Here is a 23,058-nt window from a genome sequence, read left to right as displayed (position 1 = left end):
GGGGTCAGTGGTGATATCCTCTTTATCATTTTTATCAAATCATTTATCTATTTGATTCTTGCCTCTTTTCTTCTTTATTAGTCTAACTAGCTGTGTGTTTTATTATTTTTCTTTCCAAAAAACAGCTCCTGGATTCATTGATTTTTTTTGAAGGGGTTTTCACGTCTATATCTCATTCAGTTGCACTCTGATCTTTGTTATTTCTTGTCTTCTGCTAGCTTTGAGGTTTGTTTGCCCTTGGTGCCCTAGTTGTGATGTTAGGGTGTTTATTTGAGATATTTCTAGCTTTTTGATGTGAGCATTTAGTACTATTTTTCTCTCTTAACACTGCTTTAGATGTGTCCCAGATTCTGGTACATTGTGTCTTTCTTCTCATTGGTTTCAAATAACTAATTGATTTCTTTCTTAATTTTATTATTTACCCAGGCATCATTCAGGAACAAGTTGTTCAATTTCCATATAGTGGTGTGGTTTTGAGTGAGTTTCTTACTCTTGAGTTCTAATTTGATTGCACTGTGGTCTGAGAGACTGTTTGTTATGTTTTCTGTTCTTTTGCATTTGCTGAGGAGTGTTTTACATCCAATTATGTGATTGATTTTAGAGTAAGTGTCATGCAGCACCAAGAAGAATGTATATTCTGTTGTTTTTGGGTGGAGAGTTCTGTAGATATCTATCAGGTCCACGTGATCCAGAGCTGAGTTCAAGTCCTGGATATCCTTGTTAATTTTCTGTCTAATACTGACACTAGGCTCTTAAAGTCTCCCACTATTATTGTGTGGGTGTCTAAGTTTCTTTGTAGGTCTCTAAGAATCTGTTTTATGAATCTGGGTGATCCTCTATTGGGTACATATATATTTAGGATAGTTAGCTCTTGTTGAATTGATCCCTTTACCATTGTGTAATGCCCTTCTTTGTGTTTTTTGACCTTTGTTGGTTTAAAGTCTGTTTCATTGGAAACTAGGATTGTTACCCTGCTTTTTTCTTTTTATTTGCTTGGTAAATTTTCCTCCATCCCTTTATTTTTAGCCTATGTATCTTTGCACATGAGGTGGGTCTCTTGAATACAGCACACCGATGGGCCTTGACTCTTTATCCATCTTGCCATTCTGTGTCTTTTAATTGGGACATTTAGCCCATTTACATTTAAGGTTAAGATAGTTATGTGTGAATTTGGTCCTGTCGTCATGGTGCTGGCTGGTTATTTTGCAGACTTTTTGATGTAGTTGCTTCATGGTGTCATTGTTCTTTATACTTCAGTGAGTTTTTGCAGTGGCTGGTAATGGTTTTTCCTTTCCACAGTTAGTGCTTCCTTCAGGAGCTCTTGCAAGGCAGGACTGGTGGTGACAAATTCCCTCAGCATTTGTTTATCTGAAAAGGATTTTGTTTCTCCTTTGCTTATGAAACTTAGTTTGGCCAGATATGAAATTCTGGGTTGGAAATTCTTTTCTTTAAGAATGTTGAATATTGGCCCTCAGTGTCTTCTGGCTTATAGAGTTTCATCCGAGAGGTCTTCTGTTAGTCTGATGGGCTTCCCTATGTAGGTGACCTGGCCATTCTCTCTGGCTGCCCTTAACATTTTTTCCTTCATTTCAACCTTGGAGAATCTGATAATTATGTCTTTGGGTTGATCTTCTCATGGAGTATCTTACTAGGGTTCTCTAGATTTCCTGAATTTGAATGTTGGCCTGTCTTGTTAGGTTGAGGAAGGTCTCCTGGACGATATTCTGAAGTTTGTTTTTCAACTTGGTTCTGTTCTCCCCATCTCTTTCTGGTACCGCAATCAGTTGTAGGTTCAGTCTTTTTACATATTCTCATAGTTCTTGGAGCTTTTGTTCATTCCTTTTCATTCTCTTTCCTCTAATCTTGTCTGCCTGTCTTATTTCAGCAAGATAGTCTTCAAGCTCCAAAATTCTTTCCTCCACTTGGTCTATTTGGTTACTGATACTTGTGGTTGCATTGTGAAGTTCTTGTGTTCTGTTTTTCAGCTCCATCAGGTCATTTATATTCCTCTCGAAACTGCTTATTCTGGTTAACAGCTCCTGTAATGTTTTATCATGGTTCTTAGCTTCTTTGGATTGGGTTAGAACATGATCCTTTAGCTCAACGAAGTTTGTTATTACCCACCTTCTGAAACCTACTTCTGTCAATTCATCAATTTCAGCCTCCACCTAGTTTTTTGCCCTTGCTGGAGAGGTGTTGAAACCATTTAGAGGAGATGAGGCACTCTTGCTTTTTGAGTTTTCAGTGTTTTTTTGCTGATTCTTTCTCATTTTTCTGAGTTTATCTAGCTTTGATCTTTGAGGCTGCTGACCTTTGAATGGGTTTTTTCGTGGGGACTTTTTTGTTGATGTTGTTGTTGTTGCGTTCTGTTTGTTTGATTTTCTTTTAACAGTCAGGCCCCTCTTCTGTAGGAATGCTGTGGTTTTCTGGGAGTCCACTCCAAACCCTATTCACCTGGGTCCCTCCCACACCTGGAGGTTTCACCAGTGGAGGCTACAGAACAGCAAACAGGGCTGCCTGCTCCTTCCTCTAGGAGCTTTGTTCCTGAGGAGCACTGACCTGATGCCAGCGGGAATGCTCCTGCATAAAGTGTCTGGCAACCCCTGTTAGTGGGTCTCACCCAGTCAGGAGGCATGGGATCTGAGACCTGCTTAATGAAATACTGGCTGCCCTTAGTGAAGGGGGTGCGCTGCGCTGGGGGGAATCCCACTCATTTGGACTACCCAAATTCCTCAGAGCCAGCAAGGGGAAAGACTAAGTCTGCTGATCTAAAGAGACCTTGACTGCTCCTCCCCCCAGGGGCTCAGCACCAATAGTCACTGTTTTCCACTGAGTATTGGTGTCTTTGGGGAGATGAAAAAACTTTTAATTAATTTAGAGGTACTTGGCTGTTTCTTTCTGGACTTGTGAGAGTTAGCCTCCATATGCATTTTCACTTCTCTTTCTCTACCATGTCCAGTCTCAAATCCTTTTCTACATATTATACTGATACTGTACCAACAGTATGCTGTTTTGGTTATTTACCTCCCCAAACCACTTGCCTGTATGCTTTCATCTGTCATTTAAATAGCATAGTCACTTAGCCTTATTTTTTCAGTGATGTCTGGATTATGTTGGAGATAATGTGATCAATCTCATTTCTACTATCTGACCTCTTGTTACAGTAGGTAGCGAGTCAGGCATGAGCAGGGCAGGAGAGGTCTCCCCACACCCCACCGGGAAAGTCAGATAACCATCAGCTGATAGTCAGGCAGTTGGTAACTGTCTCTCTAAAATAGTAATAGGTTACAGCCAGCACCAGGGAAAGGCAGTTTCCCAGTAGGTACAAACACCTGAAACTGATAATCAGCAGCTTCCCAGGAAGATCTCAGGAACTGGGTGAGTGGGCTTGAGCATGCACATTAAGAGGCAAAATGGTGGGGTTTAACTGGTATATGACCTTCTGGTGGGGTTTAACTGGTATATGACCTTCTGGGGGTATTCCACCAGGACAGGGAAGTACACCTCAGGTGAGCATACAGACAACTCCAGTAACACTGCGCATGCTAACCTCCCAAGTGCTAGCAGGCCACTGTGCACGCAGGTGGCTCACCCTAAGGGAATAATCAAAGGAAACTGGATGACAGATGCTGGAAGTAGGCCCACATATAAAACCCTAACTCTAAGGTCAAATGGACCTTGAACAAGATGTCCACTTGTTCCTCTCCCAAGTGTACTTTACTTTCTTTGTCTTCCTGCTCTAAAGCTTTTTAATAAACTTTCACTCCTGCTCTAAAACTTGCCTCGGTCTCGTCTTCTGTCTTATGAGCTTCAGTCGAATTCTTTCTTGTGAGGAAACAAGAATTGAGGTTGCTGCAACACTCTTGGAAAATATAGTCACAGTATTCACAATGTTAAAAATTAAATTAGCACTATCTTGATATAAAGCACAACAGTTAATCCACAAAGTTGAAGAAAGAGTGTTATCACTCATGATTACAACACACTTAGGTCCCATACTTAAGTAGCACCTCTTGGAGTGATATGACTATAGATTATCTGAGAACCTCAAATTATGATTGCCAACATCAGTGGTTGGGGAAGAGAACAGTGACAGTGATTAAGGAAGATAAATAATCTCTGCTGTCTGCATTTGGCACTAAAAGCTGTGTTGCTTTCAGACCCTAGTTTTTGGGCTGCTGAATGAATTTTGTACTTTCCTCTCAACCGTCTGGCTCCTTTGTCACTGATGTACTCTAGGAGACTTCAGTAAGATGGTTTTCCAGGTTGTATTTCTCCCCATGAAGGCTTAGGCCCTTGTGCTGAAACTGTGTTTCTCACTGCCCTCCAGAGGTACTCCATTTGTGACCCTTAGTAAGAGACACCCAGGACCAGGACTTCCTATTTTCCTATCTTTGTATCTTTGGTGCCGATGTTGGCATGTTGATTTCTTCCCTCCCAGAAAGTTTCTGTGCTCCTTGTGAGCATTGGTGTCTGCTAGTTAGCAAGGAGCTCTGCCTCTTAATGGACAATGTAAAGAATCTCTACCTTGGCAACCACAGTACTCTCCATTGCCCTTAGATGAGGGCAATGGCTTCTTCCCAGATCTATACTTTTATAATTAAGTAATTATACTCAAATGATTCTTCAATTTAAAAAAAAAATCTGGGGCCAGGCACAATGGTGCATGCCTGTAATCCCAGCACTTTGAGAGGCCAAGGTGGGTGGATCACTTGAGGCCAGGAGTTTGACACCAGCATGGCCAACATGGAAAAACTCAAGTCTCTAAATACAAAAATTAACTGGGCATGGTGGTGCATGCCTGTAGTCCCAGCTACTCAGGAGGCTGAGGCGTGAGAATCATTTGAACCTGGGAGTTGGAGGTTGTGCCACTCAGATTGGGGTTGGCATTGAGATCGTGCCATTGCACTCTGGCCTGGGTGACAGAGGGAGCCTCTGTCTCAAAACAAACAAACAAACAAACAAAAAATCAAATCTGCTGTGTGGTGATTTGGTGGTTCTTGCCTTTATGGATCTTTATCTGGCAGTTTCCCTAAAATCAATTTAATTTCTATCTACTATAAGTTAGGGTCCTTGTGGGCATGCATGATATTCTTTTATCTTTGTATTTCTATCACCTAATCATATAATAGAAGCTCATAAATGTTTATTCGATAAGTGAAGTTTGTGTAGTCTACAGATGCCTTCATATGGATGGTAAAACAATATAAAAGTATTTGAGATGTTAGTACAGAGGAAAAGAAAATATTTATCGGTTTATTTCTTAACTGAAAACCTAAATTTTATTCTACCTTTGATACTTCCAAAAGTGCCTGAAGAAAAGAACTATACTGAATAATACTATAAACTCAGACTCTGCAGAACAACAGAAAATTTAGTCCACTGTTACAGATGACCAGACAGTTACTGTGTATACCATGTACATTTTTAAGGGAGGTAAGACCACTTATTACCTAGACGGAGAAAGCACACATTAGGTAAATAACAGAGTTCAGCTGAATTCTAGAAGAGCAAGACACATAAAATGTAATGATGAACAAATACATTTGATGGGTTTGGAGAAGAAGGAAAGATAGGAAGGCACATGGGGCCATCTGGACAGTGAGATATGTGAGTGCAAGGGGTAAGAGGAAGGCAGCCAGACAGGACAAGGTAGGAAAGGACACTTACCTTCTTGTTACATGTACAGTCAGTTTCCAGCATGCAAACTGAAGGTAAAACCCTCCAGCATTTAAACCCATGCATCAGACTCTAAACCACTGAGGTCATATAGTGAGACATGTTGCTCTGTAACCCTGGCACTCCGCATGGTTCTGAGCACCAACTAGCACCTTGATGAGTTTGCTGACACATTGAATGGGGACTCTGCCTTCCTCCTTGCAGGAAATTCTCCCTAGAGCCCTTTCCTTTTGCTCTGAGGAATTGTCCCCTCGGACCAAATAGTACACATCAGTACCTTGGATGTCCATAAAGTACTTCCAATGATATTAAAGTCCAAGCCTTGAGCTGTATTTCATACCTGGAGACTCTAACTCAACATTTCATTTTCAATTGCTTGATGGAGTACATTCTAATTTTTGGAAAACCATTCAATTTTCCTACATGCCACAGGATGAATAGGAAGCTCTCCTGTAAGAGAGGTCCTAAGTGGGAATTGCAGTGAGTCCTGGAGTGACTTAATACAATATAACGGAAATAAAAGTCATCTCCCTTCTGTTGTTCCATTTCTCCTCTTCCATGAGCAAATGGGAATCATGTTTAGGGCATTATGTATTCATTGAGGGACTGTGACCTTAATCCATAAAGCCCTATACAGTTTATGCTTTGATTACCTTAAAGCCTGCCTCCCACTATACTTGTCCCAGACAATCAAAATCGCCCCACAATGTGCCTGCCAGCAGTTCAGTTGCAGTGGGCCCAAGACCGAGCCATCTGGTAAATAGCATTTGGCACACGGTTTCTTTCCTTAAGGTGATCTGACCACACCAAATCGTTTGCTGGAAGTGTTCTCCCTTCTTGCCATAATGCTGGGCCAGTTTTCAGAACTCATATTATTGGAGAATACAATAATTAACAAAAATAAACTATAATAATTAATCTGATGAAACAATGTCTCCAGGAGGAAGTTATACATGCTTCTAAATGATGAAGATTAAATTTATAAGTTTTTTTGTCATCATAAGCTGGTGAAAAAAGTATAAATTCAACCAGGGGCAGAAGGGAAAGAACAAATAGTTTTGGAGAACCTACTACCCGTCAGAAAGTTGATATGTTTTCTAATCTGACTCACAACTCTATGATGCAGATCTCATTATTCTTATTTTATATATGAGGAAACGAGAAAGGTTAAGGAACACTTCTAATGGCACATGAGTAGTAAGTCATAAACTGGAGATTCAAATCCAAGTGTGCTGGCACCAGATACCAGTTCTTTATACTTTGTAACCTAAATAATCTTTTTCTGAACTTTGTTTTTATTTATCTCCTTTACCTTGCCATTTTATGTCATCTGCCATCTTTTCATATTTCTTAATCATTTCTCCTTTTGATACCCTTTAAAATAACTGTATTTCTGATTTCCTTTCTGGTCTCTAACAGCTTAAGCCATTGTCATCTTTTCTTTACCAGTGTATTAACCCATAATTGGCCTCATATTTATTCTTTGTTCTCTACCCATGATCATTGTTAAGGAAATAAATTATGCTACTCTCTTGCTCAAAATCCTGCAATAGGCTTACATCACAACTTAGAGTAAAATTCCCTCTTTTGATGGCCAAGAGGGTCCTGCATGATCTGGCCCTCACTTTTCTCTCTCCTCTTGTCTCCTTCCCCTGTCCTGCAGGTTCACCTCACTCCAGCCACACTGGTCCTCCTGCAGGACCTTGCACACCAAGTTCATTCCTGCTTTTGCACTTGCTTCTCCCTTGTCTTCTCTCTGATCTTTCCTTGGTTCACTTTCCTACTTCACTCAGATCTCTGATGACCATTCCCTCTTAAGAGAGGGCTCCCTTGATTCTGTATTTCTCAAATAACTGTCAGCTAGTCCCACTCTAATTCCTTACCCCAATTCATTCTTCTTCATAGAACTTATGACAAACCACCTGAAATTATAGTAGTGTTAACATGAACTTAGTCTCTTTTTGTCTGTCTCCTGCCACTTAAATATAGGCTCCATGGACAGAAGGATCTTTTCTGTCTTGTCTGTCACTGTATCTCAGGGTCTTGAAGAATGCCTGGTTGGAGTAGGAACTCAGGAGACACTTGTCAAATGAATAAAGATGTACTTTCACAAATGCTTCAGTAGTGTTCAGGGTGATCTTAGCAAATTACTCTTTTGGTCTTTGAATTATTCCTTCTCATTTGTCTATTCCATTTTTTAGTTATATCCTTACTCTAGCAATTGATCACATACTGTCTCATGATATATTTCGTATTACTTAAATAACTTTTGTACAATATTGCTATCATTTGTGTGTTTCTATTTTTTATCTCATTGACAAGCATCACAGTAACTTAAGCATGATCTGTACTACTCTTAGTATCTCCCATAGCAACACATTTCTTGTGATACCACATAGCAGAAATCAATAGCCACTTTGATATTTGATGATTAAACTAATGACATATTATTAAATACCTACTATGTGCAAGACAGTATTCTAAGTGCTGTTTTGATATTATTTCTTTTATCCTTTTAACAGCAGTCTGAAGTAGGAATTCTCATTCTCATTTTGTGGATAAGAAAACTACGGTTGAGCAAGGAGTGACTTGCTTAATTAGGGTTGTACAGGTAAGTAAAGGTAAAATGGGTCTTAAACCTAGATACTGACTGGAAAACAAATGCTCTTTCTACTAGACACCATAGCTTTGCCATACATCTCTGTTAACACAAAGATTTACTTATAAAGCTCAATGACTCCCAAACCACACTGAGCTGACTTGTATACTGTGGGGGAAAAAGAACATGCTTAGTGGAGTATGTTTCTTTTGATGATTACCTTTATGTCTTGTGCTTGGTATAAAGAAGGACTGGAAAGGGAACTGACTGCACTCAGAAGGCACTTAAAAATGCAAAGCAGGGGGTCACAAAGGGTAAAGAATGATTTTGAGTCCATTTTCATTGTGTTCCCCATGACTTGAGACCAAAGGCACATTATGTTTTTTGCTAAGACCACCCTGAACACTGCATGAGGCAGTATGTGATCAATTGCTAGACTAAGGATAGAACTAAAAAATGCAATAGACAAATAAGGAATAATTCAAAGACCAAAAGTGCAATTTACCAAGATCACCCTGAACAGTACTTAGCAAGTTAGTAAGATCGCCCTGAACATTACTGATGCTTTTCTTCTCCTCCTCATGACCATTGTCCCCAGTCAGGCCTTAAACCTAGGAAAGTGTAGCTCTGATTAGAATTGAGAAACTCAAGGTGGAGCCTAAGAAGAAAGAGAATCAATCGCTAATTAACCACATTCCAAGTCTCCACCGTCAACCAAACCACACTATATCCTTGATTTCTTTGCAAGCATGGTGTCATATAGGCAACCAAGGATACAGAATCCAGCTTAAAAGGTACAAAAGGTGGGGAGAAGCACACAGCAGGTATTTTGTGACTTGGTGAAGCTTGTTTCATGAGATTTTTACATTTGCTGTACTTTCTTATTCAAGCTGATTTTTCTCTTTCTTTTCTTTCTTTCTTTTTTTCTTTTTCTGGAGACAGGCTGTCACTCCATCACCCAGGCTGGAGTGTGGTGGTGTGATCACAGCTCACTGTAGCCTTGAACCCCTGAGCTAAAGGGATCCTCCTGCCTCAGCCTCCAGAGTAGCTGGGACTACAGGTACACCATCATGCTTAGCTAATTTGTGTGTGTGTGTGTGTGTGTGTGTGTGTGTGTGTGGGTGTCTCATTATGTTGCCAGGCTGATCTTTACATTCTGGCTTCATGCAATCCTCCCGCCTCAGCCTCCAAAAATGCGCAATTATAGGAGGAGCCACTGCTCCCAGCCTCAAGAGGCTTATCTAAATGCCATCGTAAATCAGTGGCTCCCAAGTTTCATGTATTTAAGAATCACCAAGGCATCCTATATGGAAAAGCAGACTTGAGGGTCCTCATTGCCTTAGGTAGACTTTGAGAACCTGAGTCATAAGTACCTCCAGTTGATGCTGATAACACATGATCCATGGAGAAATATCAGTCTAAATAACCTTTTCTCCCTCAGATCTTTTAACTCTGGAATTGTGTTTTAAACCTATGAATAATATATTATGTCTCACATGAGCGTGGAGGAAAATCGAATATCCTATTGTGTTAATATTAAATCCAATATCAAATCCAAAGCAATAATCAGCCAAGATATTCCTTTTGCAATGGTTTAAGTCTTTTTTTTAAAGCCTGCTAGGGCTTTTAATGCACAGTCAATCTTTTAAATTAGACATCAGCCAAGCGTTAGCTCACAATCTATATTGCTAAGTACTAAAAGCTGGCCCAGAGTTCTGGCAAGAAAGATGAGCTGTGAAGAGTGAAGCTTGACAACCAAAATGGTGTGAAGTGCTTAGATCACCTTTGGGGGAATCTTGGCACTAATGCTAATCTCTATTTCCCAGAAGGTTCCTTTAGTGTCATACAGTGGAGAAACCATTAGCAGACACACTGCGAGAAGATTTTGATTGCTGCAATGCATATATGCTACATTTTCTGGGGATTTTTTTTTCTTTTACTGCTTTAATTGCACTAAATTCTCTAAATAATTACTGAAAAGCTACATTAGACTCAAAAAAAAGATACATATCATGGTCCTTGCTCAATATACCTTATAAGGGCTAGCTAGACGTGGACTGGTACGATATTAATTATGATGGAATATGAAAGGCACTAAACAAGGGTATGAACAAAGTGCTCAGAGCTCAGAGGGTGTGAAGAACACAGAAAGGATGATATTTGAGCTAAGCCTTAGTGTGTAAGTAGCCTTTCACCAGGCAGAGAATGCAGCAAAGGCCTTTCTATAAAGAGGTGTCACCTTCGTATAAAACAATAATAGCAACTGACATTTACTGAGAACTTATTTGCTAGGCATTATTATAAGCACCTGTTACGTTTTATCTCATTTAATTCTCGCTCTAAAAAACTCTGTGTAATGGGTGCTGTTGTAATCCTCAGTATATAGATGAAGAAACCCAGCTGTGTGCACATGTGTGGAATACTATTGGGTAGCACGAGCAGGTCAGGCAATGGCAATGGCATGATGTGACCTCAAGTCAACATTGGAGGCATCAAAGCTAGGTTGGATCCAAGTGATGAAGTGCCCTCATCACTTATTCAGGTGATAAGTGCTTTTATTACATGGAAGGTTTTGTTTATGTTTCTTTAAATTAGTGTTTGTTATTATGAAAGTAGCACCTATTTATGATTTTAAAATCTGCAAAGAGCATACAATAAAAAAACCATGCCAAATATTCAGTTCCAGAGCTTCCCTCCCAGGAAACAGCCATGATCATTAACTGCTTATGTATCTTTGCAGAAATAGTGTATGTATAAGCATCTTCTTTATTTATCCTTTGTTGCATGCAAAGGAGGATACTACAGAAATCTTGCTTTGTATCTTGAGATTGGTCCCTATCAGCACATTTAGATCTATCTTATTCTTTTCCACAGCTCCATGTTTTCAAATTATGTAGTTGAACCATGTCTTATTTAACCAGTTAACTAATGATAGACATTAAATACATTGTAGTCAACAAACAATGCTGATTTGAATGTTTTTGTCTTCAAAACATGTGGATATTACTTATAGGAGATCCTTCTCCAAGTGGAATTTTTGTGCCTCTAGAAAATAATTTAAAGAGAGGAAAGGCATGAACAAGCTGGCCTTTTAAAGCTATGAATCTGGCAGCTGTGTGAAGGATGGAGTGGAGGAAGGAGCAATTAGAAGCAAGAGACTGGTCAAGAGTCTCTTGATTTCTTCAGGAGAGAGACAGTGAGAGCTGCTGAAAGTACCAGCAGTGTGCATTGGGAGCAGAAGACAGAGTAGAAGAAGAGTTTACAAACAGAGTCAACTGAGAAAGGGTTTGCACAGCCTTTCTGACTGCTCCTGTTTCGTCTCCTGCACCTTTCTGTTTTCCTCTATGCTGTTTTTGGGAGATACCCAGAGTCTATGATCAGAAAGGATGTGTGTTCACATCATGACCACCTTTATCTTTCAGGGTAAGAATATGTTTTTAATATTTTGAAATTAGTAACCACAGAAAAGTTAAGGAACCAATAAGCTGCGGGAATATGTGTAGAGAAAACCCTTTTTTCTTATAAAAACAGTTCCCAAAGTGACAGTGAGTTATATTAATGGTCAGGTGAGCTCCCAGTTCTACCAGGTGTTAGTGTGGATGAAGCTGTATATATATATATCTATACATGTATAGATATATATGTGTATATATATCTTTTATTGCCATCTCTTTTGTCCTTTTCCTTTTCTCATACCAATAAAAGCAAACTTGTTATCCTTTCCTAAGGGTAACTACAGTACCCTCATTAAGCCCCATGATTTCTTTCATTCATTGTCTAGTCATAATCTTAATTACCCCTGCTTTAAAAAGCTTAACCTACTTAAAGGAGAAATAACAAACTAATCCTAGTTTGACAACACATGTGCATCGCATCTGGCATTAGGAGCAACAGGGTCTATGGAGCCTCTATCACTGCACGGCCTCTGAGGGAAAATGGCAGAGAAGAGGAGAAGGCTTACAGTTGCTGTCCTCTTCTCTCCCCTGGCCATGCATAAAGGCGGCTTTGGGAATAGCTCTACTCACTCCAAGCCTGGGCTCCGGAGAACTCCACAGCCCATATGCCCTCAGGCCGTCCAATCTTATGTAATACAGAAATGAAGCAAAATTCCTCCCAGTGCGGCTGCAAGTCAATTAGAATTTGAGAAATATAAAACCGAAAGCCAGAGAGGGCAGACTGCCAGTCACACAATGTGCCCTTCTGCCAGGGTACACCTGCCCCCAATGATATGTGTGCTAATGTTTATTCTTTCTGGTAAAAAAAAAAAAAAAAAGCCCCAAGTGGGGGCAGCTCCCACTGCTTTGGCTCAGAGGGAAACCCAGCGACGTCACCCACCTGCGCTACACATCGAGCAGGCCGGTTTTGATGACGGCATGGCAAGACAGTAGTTGCTGGTCATTCACGGGGGAAAAAGGGGGATTCTGCAACTTGGAAGTCTTTTAGGCGAATGGTGTTTGCAATATGCCCAGGGCCTCTTCATGCTTCCGTTTTAATTACTATCATTCTGCTTTCCTGGAGGAATAAGAAAGGAAAAGGAGAGTTGAAATGGGAATCTTTCAGGTGGTGGGCCATATTTGTTTGTTTTTAGTGAAACTGACTTTATTCAACATATTTCTTCTTATTCCTGGGTACAGTGAAATGCAGAGCAAGTGAAGGATCAGAGAAATGGGAGAGGTGAGAAGGGGACGATGGGGTAGGTTCTCAGCTCCCTTCTTGCTTTCATGTTTGGAACATTTCTCTTAAGGCAGAACTTTCCGAACAAAGTGGATTTCAGGTGTGCCAAGATACTGATATTTCAGGTCACAGGTCAGGGTCAAAAAGGGCCTCAAGGTGCCTTTTCTATGTAGCCCAAGTCACCTTCAAATGTAATGCTTTTCTGTGTATACTAAGATATACAATTTTTGGAGGCCATAAAAAATACTGTCTTAGAATCCAAGAGTCCCAATTTTTGGATAAAAACTTCTAGTTTTCTAGGATGTGTGTGCATATGTGTATCTATCTATCTATCTATCTATCTATCTATCTATCTATCTATGTGGTTGTGTGTATGGAGAGACTTAATCTAGCATAGCAATTAATAGTATATGCTTTGGAGTCCTGCAGATGTGGTTTGAGACTCAGTTTTACCACTTTCTCACTATGTGACCTTGAGCAGGTGACTTAGCCCCTCTGAACCTTAGTTTCCTGGGGGATAAATAGCCACTTTTCAGATTCATGACCTTGGGCAAGTCACTTAACTCTTTGTTCTTCAGTTTCTCATCCATAAAATAGGGTAATAGTACCAACTTCATAGTTTTGCAGTAAGGGTTAATATGTTAACTCATATATTGACGTATGAGTTAACCTGTCTGTCTGTTGATCACTTAGAACATTGCTGGTACATAGTAAACTATAAAAGTGTGAATTATCATCATCATCCTGTAAAGTGTTGAGCACAGGGTCATATACATGATAGCTATAATCACAGGCATCATTATTATCTTTATAGTTAGCTGTGGGGAAGAGAAGTGTTTTTGTCACCGCCACGGAAAACCAAAATGTGTGGAGCTCGGTCCATGTGGTAGCAACTGCTGAGAACACAGGAGATAAGACTCTCATCTGCATGAGTCTAAAACACACAATCTAGACCACACAGCAGCACAGGCGACAAGCTCCCTGTGGGCTTCTTATTTGGTTAGGAGTTTCTCCTCTTCACCCCTTTCTTTTCAGCCTCCCTTCATCATGTTCCTGTTTTTGTTAATGCACTTATCTACCACTTCTGCTACTACTTCTGCCAAAAAGACAAATGGGAATATTCGTGTTCTTTGGAGCTGCTGCCAAGGAAACCGTGGCCCTGGGGCTTCCTGGTGTCCCTGCAGTTGCTCTCCATGCTGGCAGCTGAAGGAAGTCATACTCACGGGGAGGCGTGTGAAGAGTCATCAAACGCTGAGCAGGGATGAAGTCTTATTAGAACAGAGGAATTACTAACGAGTTGAGTTTTCCAACAGGAAGATAAAGCAATCAAGATCAGGTCCAGGTAGGTGCCCTGTGGATCCAGGGGCCCTGGGGTAGATATATAGTGATGGAGGGTATGGCAAGATGCCCGTCTATGGGCTTCTCTTTGCTATTCATCATCCCATAGAAAAGGTCAGTCTGCCCCATTTCTAGGAATAGAGCAAAGCCACTCCCAAGAGAGGAATAAAGTAGGAGTCACCTCCCCACTTTCCCTTCCTTTCCCCTTATGCAATAGCATGACTGGCAAATAGCTGGGAAGGAGGACAAAAGTCAAAGCTTGAACCCTCCATCCAAAGGCCATTCCAGAGGCCATTCCAAAGCTCCCATTACAGCAGCCTTGCACAGGGGGCAAGGATGGCTAAGTTGGAGTCAGATAGACCTTAGTTGAAATTCCAGCTCTTCTTTCTTTTGCAACTAAATGACCCTGCTCAATCTATTAACCTTCCTGCTTCTTGAGGCCCTCATCTGAGAGATGGAGTTAAAACGATTGAATACATGGTATTGTGCCTGAGTTCACAGATGGGAAAAGCTTGCCACAGTGGGGCATGGCAGTTGCTTAGTCAATGGTAGCTAATTTTATTCTACCCTTGTTATTATAAACGTTAAAGTCACATGCATACTACTATTCAGTGGGTTCCACTGCCGCTGCTAAGACTAAATCATTCCTTTTTCGCTCATATCTGTTGGCAGCAACCTGCTGACCTTTGTTGACTCCACTCACTCTTAAATGCTGCAAACAATTTCACTTCTAATCTAGATTTTACTTGTATCCAAGTGCTCACTTTTTTACATATATGTTCCCTGAACTCTGCGCTCTCCTTGAGCCACCCTCCCTAATCAGGAGTAAGGCTGGCAGAGAAATCACAGTCCCAGATCCTTGTCACTCAAAAACCCCAGATCCTGCCAAAGTCTTTTTCTGTCCCATCCAATCTGACTGAGGAATCTTATAAACTGCAGATGCATTCACTGGCCACTTGCTTGAAGCAGGAAAGGAGAACTGATCCCTCCACATGGAATGATCTCTGGGAGGGAAGGTGAAATGGAGACTAGGTTACACAACAGGAAAAAGTGCATGAAATCTTGCCATCGATGGGCTCCTATTGGAAGTTTATTTTGGCGTCTGGTTTTGAAACTGCTGTGCAAAGTCAGCTACTGGAAGTTTCATTGCTGTTTTTTGATGCAGGAGGATTATAAATCCAACCAAGTTTCCCTCAAACTTCTTCTCTGAGATTGTTTCAAAGAAAAAAAAAAGAGAGAGAAAATGTTGCTGGTACCTTCTCCCTCTGAAGCTATGGTAGTTTCCCCAATGATCATTCTGGAGAGAGTTCTGACTCAGGATTCCATAAGAAAACCCAAATGAAGACATAAAAATAAGCTGTGGGCCAACAGAGGGGATGACATTAGATACTACAAACTGAATGCTGGCTCAAAGGAACTGAAGCTTTAGTGTGAGCAGTACCTCTTTGATGATTACAGACACAGGATCTTCTCTAGTGAGAATAAGGAAAATGTGGTTTATCCTCTTAGAAAGCAAGTGAAGAAGGCATCAGGCACCTAAAGAATGACTCTGCAATCAAGGATCCTAAGCCTTAAAAAACTGGCAGACATCTATGGTAGAAAATTTTGCTAGCTTCAAAAAGAAATAAAGAGGAAGAGCTTTAACTCTGGGTGAGGGCTCAAGTTCGTAGGCTGATTTAATGAATGCCTGAGTAATACTCTAAGTCTGTGTGTTTCCAATACCTCTCTCTTTTTGCTCCTAAACAGTTTCAAGCGATGTTATCTGGGAGTGTATTAAAATGGCTCAGGATATAATTATACTTGTCTTCTTGGTCCCACCTGAGTGATTCTCTCACTATCTCTTCCTACATCTAAAGAATTCTTGTCACTAAATTCAATTCCTGAATTATCTGGTGGCTAAGACGTGTATAAAGTTCACTGTGCTCTAGACATATCTAGTTAAAGAATCATAACTACATTCGTATTTGCTGGGTTGCAGAACTTCACTAAGGCTCTCATCCCCTGACTCAAAGGCATAAATAATGCAAGCAAAAAGATCAAAGAATTCTATCCTTCCAAAGAAAATTTCTATTCAATGTAAGCACATTTACTTTGATGGCTATTTTTTTTGGGACAATCTATTTTTTTTTCCTGTCCTTCCATTACCAGAGGAATTATTAATTAATTCAACAAATGTTAATTGAGCACCTACTATGTGCTGGAAACTCTTCCACGTGCTGAGGATGTAGTAGTAAAAAAACCAAATTTATGCTCTCATGGAATTAAATTATACTATTATGCAGTAGATCAATAGCCCACTACATTGTATAGTGCTAGCGAAATAAGTGTGATGAAGAAAAATAAAATAGGCTATCTAGTAGAAGACTTGTTTGGAAAGCAAACTACTCCTTGGGTAGAGAGAAAGTAAAGCATTAAAATGTCAGGTAACATTCATTCCATATAGTTTTTCCCTGATTGCCTCAGGACTTCCAAATGATGTCAATGTGTGTTCAGTAAAAATAAACACATTGGCGCAGACATAGCGACATAGGTATATGTCATAAAAAAAGAACCATGACCCGCTTTTAGTTTTTACTAAGAATTGACTGTCTCATGCAGAACAGTAGTCACCTGAGGTGGGAATAAACAGAAATAAGTTTATGGTGTTGAGCTTGACATGCCTGATGTAGTTATTTTTTGGCTTAAATTTTTAAATTAAAAAAAATTAAATTGTGGTTAAAATCATATACCATAGATTTGTTTACTTAATTATTTTTATGTGTATATTACAGTATTGTTAAGTATATGCCCATTGTGATACAGCAGACCTCAAGAATTTTTCCTCTTGCATGACACAACTCTATGCCTATTGAATAACAATTTCGTCTTTTCCCCCACCCCCAGCCCCTGGAAACCACCATTCTACTCACTGTATGATTAAAGTTTGATTACTTTAGCAACCTCATATGAGCGGAATCAAGCAGTAATTGTCATTTTGTGATTGGCTTGCTTCACTTAGCACAATGTCCTCAAGGTTCATAATGCTGTAGCAAATGACAAGGATTTCCTTCTTTCTTAGAGCTGAATAATGTCCCATTATGTGTATATACCATATTTTGTGTACCCATTTATCTTTGGATGGACACATTGTGGTTATTGTGAATAATGTTGCAATGAATATAGGTGTGCAAATTCTCTTTGAGATCCTGTTTTCAAATCTTTTGGATACCAGTTTCATTATTTTTGAACCATTATATGATGTGTTACCCTGAATGAAATGCCAGACTCATTCTCCTTGTAATTTGTAGTGGTTCCCTGGTTTCTCCAGCCACTCTGTATCAAACACCTGGTATCTCCCAGAGCCTGAAGACTCAAAGAAGAATTAAATAAATACATAAAAGCTAACACTTCTATGGTGACTACTATGTGCTGGGCACACTTCTAAGTTACCTTTGGGAGGTAGGTACTGTTATTCTCACTCCTGGTTTGAGGGAGAATGCTGAGGCACACAGTTAACTGGCAAAAGAAAGATGAGATGTGGTCCCAGGAAGTCTGGCTTCAGAATTCTGCACCTAGACCCTCACACCAAACAATCTCTCTTTTACCTCCAAGTGTTCAGGGTATGGTATGATAGGACTGACAAACAAGGAGATGACTGCATTCAGCATTCCAGGAATCGCTGTAGCGAAGATGCTCAAACAACTTGCTTTGAGAACATGGAGCAAGATACACTGAACTCTATACACTTGGGAAAATTTTTTCTGGGGGCAAAGAGGCTTGGGTTGAATCCTGATGGTTCAGTAAGAGGGTCAAATGAACAAGGGGGAATTATCAAAAGAAGTAATGGCATTTAAGGTACTTTCCTGGTAAAATAAAATCTGTGTTTTTGCATATGTGCTATGCACATACCTGCATTTGATACCTGCTATGCAAATGCTTGCTGCATGTTAGACCTTATAATAAGCACTTTATGTATTCTCTTATTCATCCCTAACAAGGCACTGAAGGGCAGATATAATGATCCTCATTTTACAGATGAGGAAACTGAGGTTCAGAGATGTTAAGCATGCTACCCAAGAACACACAGCCGAAGTCCAAACCTGGTTTGTTGGTCTCCCAAGCTAGTGCTCCTAACACTCTGCAAAGCATAAAGGAAGAATGGATGATGTAGAAGCCAGGTGCTCTCCACCCTTGAAAAGCCCTGAGGGTACAACAGCCTGGGCAAAGTTGTGGCAGGATCTGGTCCACTTTGGCTCACTGACTGATAAGCCTGAGTTGAGTACATGGCAGAAAAGGGAAGGTTAAGAACAGGGGCAAAGTAGCAAGATCTTTCTTTAAAAAGAAGAAAGCTGGGCCTCCTCCTCCCCCAACCTGGCGGTGCGGCACCGTGGTGGCGGGGGTGTTTGGTTGCCTCAAAGCCACTGTGCTCCCAGTTCTAAGGTTGCAGCACAAGCCTCTGTTCACCTGACACCCTTGAAAAGCAGAGCGAGTGAAACAGTGGCTTATCAAAAGGCACCGGAGGTCTCTGTTTCTGGCTGGGCTCTACGGTGGACTTGACATTCTGAAAGCACTTGTAGATAGACTGCCAAAATGCCAGCTTAAAAAAAAATCCAAGGTAGGGTCAAATTTTCTCTCCATCTACCGTCCTCTCCCTCCCACAGGGTAGTAATCACATCACAGAGAAACCTGAGTGCACTTATTTTTCGCTGCTTGATCCTATTCACCTGAAAAATGTAACTTTTGCTGGAGAAGATTCAAGGAGGAGGTGCTGCGTCCTGATTTATTGCTCTTTCCCTGAGAAGTTTTTGCTTCTGAGAATTCTATTGTGTCACAACTGGGGTAGGATTTAGCTCTTACTCTGAAGGAACTGAGTCTTGGTAATGAGATTAATAAAACACATGATCTGGCACCTCAAAGCACTGTGATGTGGCAACTTATGAAGAATAGAGAAGGGACAGTTTGTTAAGTTGCTTTACTTTTCTTGTGGGACTTTCAGCACTCTCCTGATACACAATGCTGGGCAAGCTCACAGGTACCTCCTAGACTCTGTGTCGTGCCTACACTCCCCTAACTCCTGACACACAAAACAACAGATGCCCTTGATAAGGGGAACCGACGATGAATAAGTGTATTTTCCCTTCAGTGACAAACATTCTTACTGATGTAGGTGCCCAGTGAATGCATGTTAAATGGATGATCTGGGATTTGGGGAAACAGTGGAAATGGGGGCATTTGGGGAAACAGTGGAAATGGGGGCAAAGGGCTTGGAGAGAGTGAGGAAGAGAATGGTGATCCACATGTGGGAAGACAAAGCTGGTGTCATAACCTGCTCTGCTGTCTCCACCCACCAAATCCTTTGAGATCCTGGCTTGAACAATCAGAATATGCTCAACATGTCCACATGGAGGACAGCCTTTCTCTGTGATAAAATGGTTGGGGAGTATTTTTAGGAGAATTTCAATCTGTGTTTATTTTGGTGCTCCAAGAGGAACCCAAACCCAATGACATCTTCTATTTTCATGACACAGTCATGTGAATCAGCACTGGTCAGGACTGGTCCCTGGACAGGTTTCTTCTCAGAACTGCCCCCAACGGTGTGAAGAGGAACCTCTTATCGTTTCTTGGGCCCAGCAACTATATTTCTGTAGACAAGAAGAAAAGAACATTTTTGAGAAATATATGAGATGATGAAAGAGGATTGCCTTCATTTTATTTTATTTTTTTTCCTAGTTATAGCTCCACTTGCCTTGATTTTAATTAGGAAAATAATACAATTGCTTTTAAATGACAAAATACACAATTACAGTTAGGATCATGATTTCTGAATGTGTGGGGTGCTTACGTACATTCTTACTGGAGCTGTGCTTGAACTCTTGAATTCTAACTTAGCTGTTGTAAAGTCATTTTTCAAGCTTTTTACTAAGTTGGGCGTCAGAATAATTTTATACACAGTTGTGCTTAATACTTCCGGAGTGAGAAAAATTTATGAAAATGCTGCCTTTTTTTTTTTTTTTTTTTTAAGGCAGATTTCCGTCGTGTGTGGTGGCTGGGAGAGCAGCTGTGCCTTGGGCCTCAGCTCTCCTCCTGCTTTCCCTCCAAGGATGGCCCAGAAGGAGAACAGTTACCCCTGCCCTATGGCAAGCAGACGGCTCCAGCCGACCTGGAGTACCCTGCCCTCGCGAGTCTTCCCAAGGATCCCCACCGAAGCTGCGCGTGAGCTCCTGAGCTGCGCAGACGCACAGCCCGCAGCAACCCCTGCCATGAGGTGGTGGAGAACAGCTGTGGGACAAGCAGCATCTTAACGCGGCCCTTCACGGTCGACGACCTTGAGACTGGGCGTCCCCCGGGCAAAGACAAGTTTGCACATGTGTACTTAGCTCGAAAGAAGAAAAGCCATTTCATCGTGGCCCTCAAGGCCTTCAAGTCTCAGATAGAGAAGGAGGGCGTGGGGAGCACCAGCTGCACAGGCAGATAGAAATCCAGGCCCCCGTTCAGCATCCCAAACATACTGAGTTGCTACAACTACTTTTATGACCTGAGAAAAATCTACTGAATTATAGAGTACGCCCCCGTCACCTCTACCCGCGAGGAGCTGTACCAGGAGCTGCGGAAGAGCCGCACCTTTGACAGGAAACGAACAGCCAGCATCATGGGGGAGGTGGCAGGTGCGCTGATGTACTGCCACGGGAAGAAGGTGACTCCCAGACATAAAGCCAGAGAATCTGCTCTCAGGGCTTGAGAGCGAGCTGAAAGTTGCCGACTTCGGCTGCCTTGTGCACGCCCCCTCACTGAGGAGGAAGACAAATGTGTGGCGCCCTGGACTACCTGTCCCAGGAGACAATTGAGGGGCGCGCGCACACAGAGAAGGTGGATCTGTGGTACATCGGAGTACTCGGCTATGAGCCGCTGGTGGGGAACCCCACACACAATGAGGCCTATGGGGGAATCATCCAGGTGGTCCTAAAATTCCCCCTTCTGTGCCCATGGGAGCCCCAGGACCTCATCTCCAAGCTGCTCAGGCATAACTCCTCAGAACGGCTGCCCTGGCCCAGGTCTCAGCCCAGCCTGAGATCCAGGCCCATTCTCGGAGGGTTCTGCCTCCCTCTGCCCATCAGTCTGTCCCCTGGTGGTCCCTGACATTCACTCGGGTGCGCCCGTGTTTGTAAGTCTGCATATGTGTAGGGGAAAGGAGCGGTCATGACCTGTTCCCTTATCTGTCTTCTACTTCCTTTGTTTAATAAAGACTAAAGGTTTTTTTTTTTTTTTTTTTTTTTTTTTTTGGTAAATAAGTGTAAAAAAGGAGAATTTTGAAAAGATCAAATCAATTATGAAGCCTTGGTCTACAATGCTCATTGTAACGCTTGAGTTGGAGAAGGTGGCTTCAGCTTTAATATGTTGAGAATTAGAGGAACATTAAGTGGATTCAGAATCCTAGTGGACTTCTCTAGACAGCACAGCATGCTTGGGAGATTTCCTGGGGGATTCTGAGACACTGTCAGATCTTAAGCTCAAAGGCAGAGCGAGCTATTCATAGCTCTTGTTCATAGCTCTATCCGGGACTATTATTGAAGACTTGCTACCCAGTGAGGACTCAGTAAATAACTGTTGAATAAACTCAGTAAAATAAAATGGGAAAAGTCAGTCTGAGACCTGTACTGGGTTAGACACTGATAATTCAGCAGTGAATAAAACAAAATCCCTGATTTAGGGCAGTGCTTCCATTCTCATGGTGTAGTGCTAGTGTGGAGAATTTCATCCTAATTATTGCACAGCAATGCATTTTTTTGCTGAAAAAGTATTTTTTTTTTTTTCTGGAGTGAATTGCACCAAATAAATTTAATTTCTGATCACTTTTCTGCAGAGTATAGTGAAACCACTTCTAATATTTCCATTTTCATTCTTATTTTCTTACTTTTGTTGAGTTCTCTTTTCCTGTGAAAATTTTGTAATGAAATTTGATTCATCAGTTTTTTTCCACATCTAGTATTGCCAAATATGGCTTCTTTCATTTCTATGTTTTTAACCCCCTTTAGACCCATATTTTTACTAAGTCTAACACTCACAGGTAAAATTGAAGATCTCACACTTTAACTGTTGCTGGTCTTATTTTAGGTTGACTGATTCTACCATTTGTTATAAGAGGACAAAACATGGTAGCTTGTATTTATGTCCTAGTTAATTCTTGACACCCTGCAGGATAGCACTGCCTCAGGAGTGAGTCTCCTATGTTGCTAAGTCAGCTCTTTGGATCCCTTTGGGTGCTCTGTTCAGAGTGTCAACATGTCCTCTTTCATCTTGAACTTTATCATTCCCAGGACACTTTAGACGTTGTATGTTCCAGCCAAATAGACTGCCTATTGAATGTTGCTTTCCCAACCTGAGGTCTTTCTTTCTTTCTTTCTTTCTCTTTCTTTCTCTCTTTTCTTTTCTTCCCTCCCTCCCTCCCTCTGTCACCCAGGCTGGAGTGCAGTGGCATGATCTCGGCTCACTGAAGCCTCCATCTCCAAAGTTCAAGCGATTCTCCCGCTTCATCCTCCTGAGTAGCAGGGATCAGAGGAGTACACCACCACGCCTTTTTTTTTTTTTTTTTTTTTTTGTATTTTTAGTAGAGACAGGGTTTCACCATTTTAGCCAGGCTGGTCTCGAACTCCTGACTTCAAGTGATTCACCTGCCTTGGCCTCCCAAAGTGCTGGATTGCAGGCATGAGCCACCACACCCAGCCTTTTTTTTCTTATTTTTTTTATTTGTTTTTTCAGAAGGAGTCTCACTGTCGCCCAAGCTGGAGTGC

At 41.2% G+C, this 23,058-nt stretch overlaps 1 pseudogene; it reads left to right on the top strand.

The window, feature by feature from the left end:
- The first annotated feature begins 9,409 nt into the window (after nt 1-9,409).
- On the top strand, nt 9,410-22,669 carry LOC101015142 (annotated as a pseudogene).
- The last annotated feature ends 389 nt before the right edge of the window (nt 22,670-23,058 follow it).

Source organism: Papio anubis, chromosome 8 (genome assembly GCF_008728515.1).
Source record: "Papio anubis isolate 15944 chromosome 8, Panubis1.0, whole genome shotgun sequence".
Lineage (NCBI taxonomy): Eukaryota > Metazoa > Chordata > Mammalia > Primates > Cercopithecidae > Papio > Papio anubis.
Note: the sequence above shows the minus strand (reverse complement) of the source record. Positions and strands in the feature narration are given on the sequence as shown.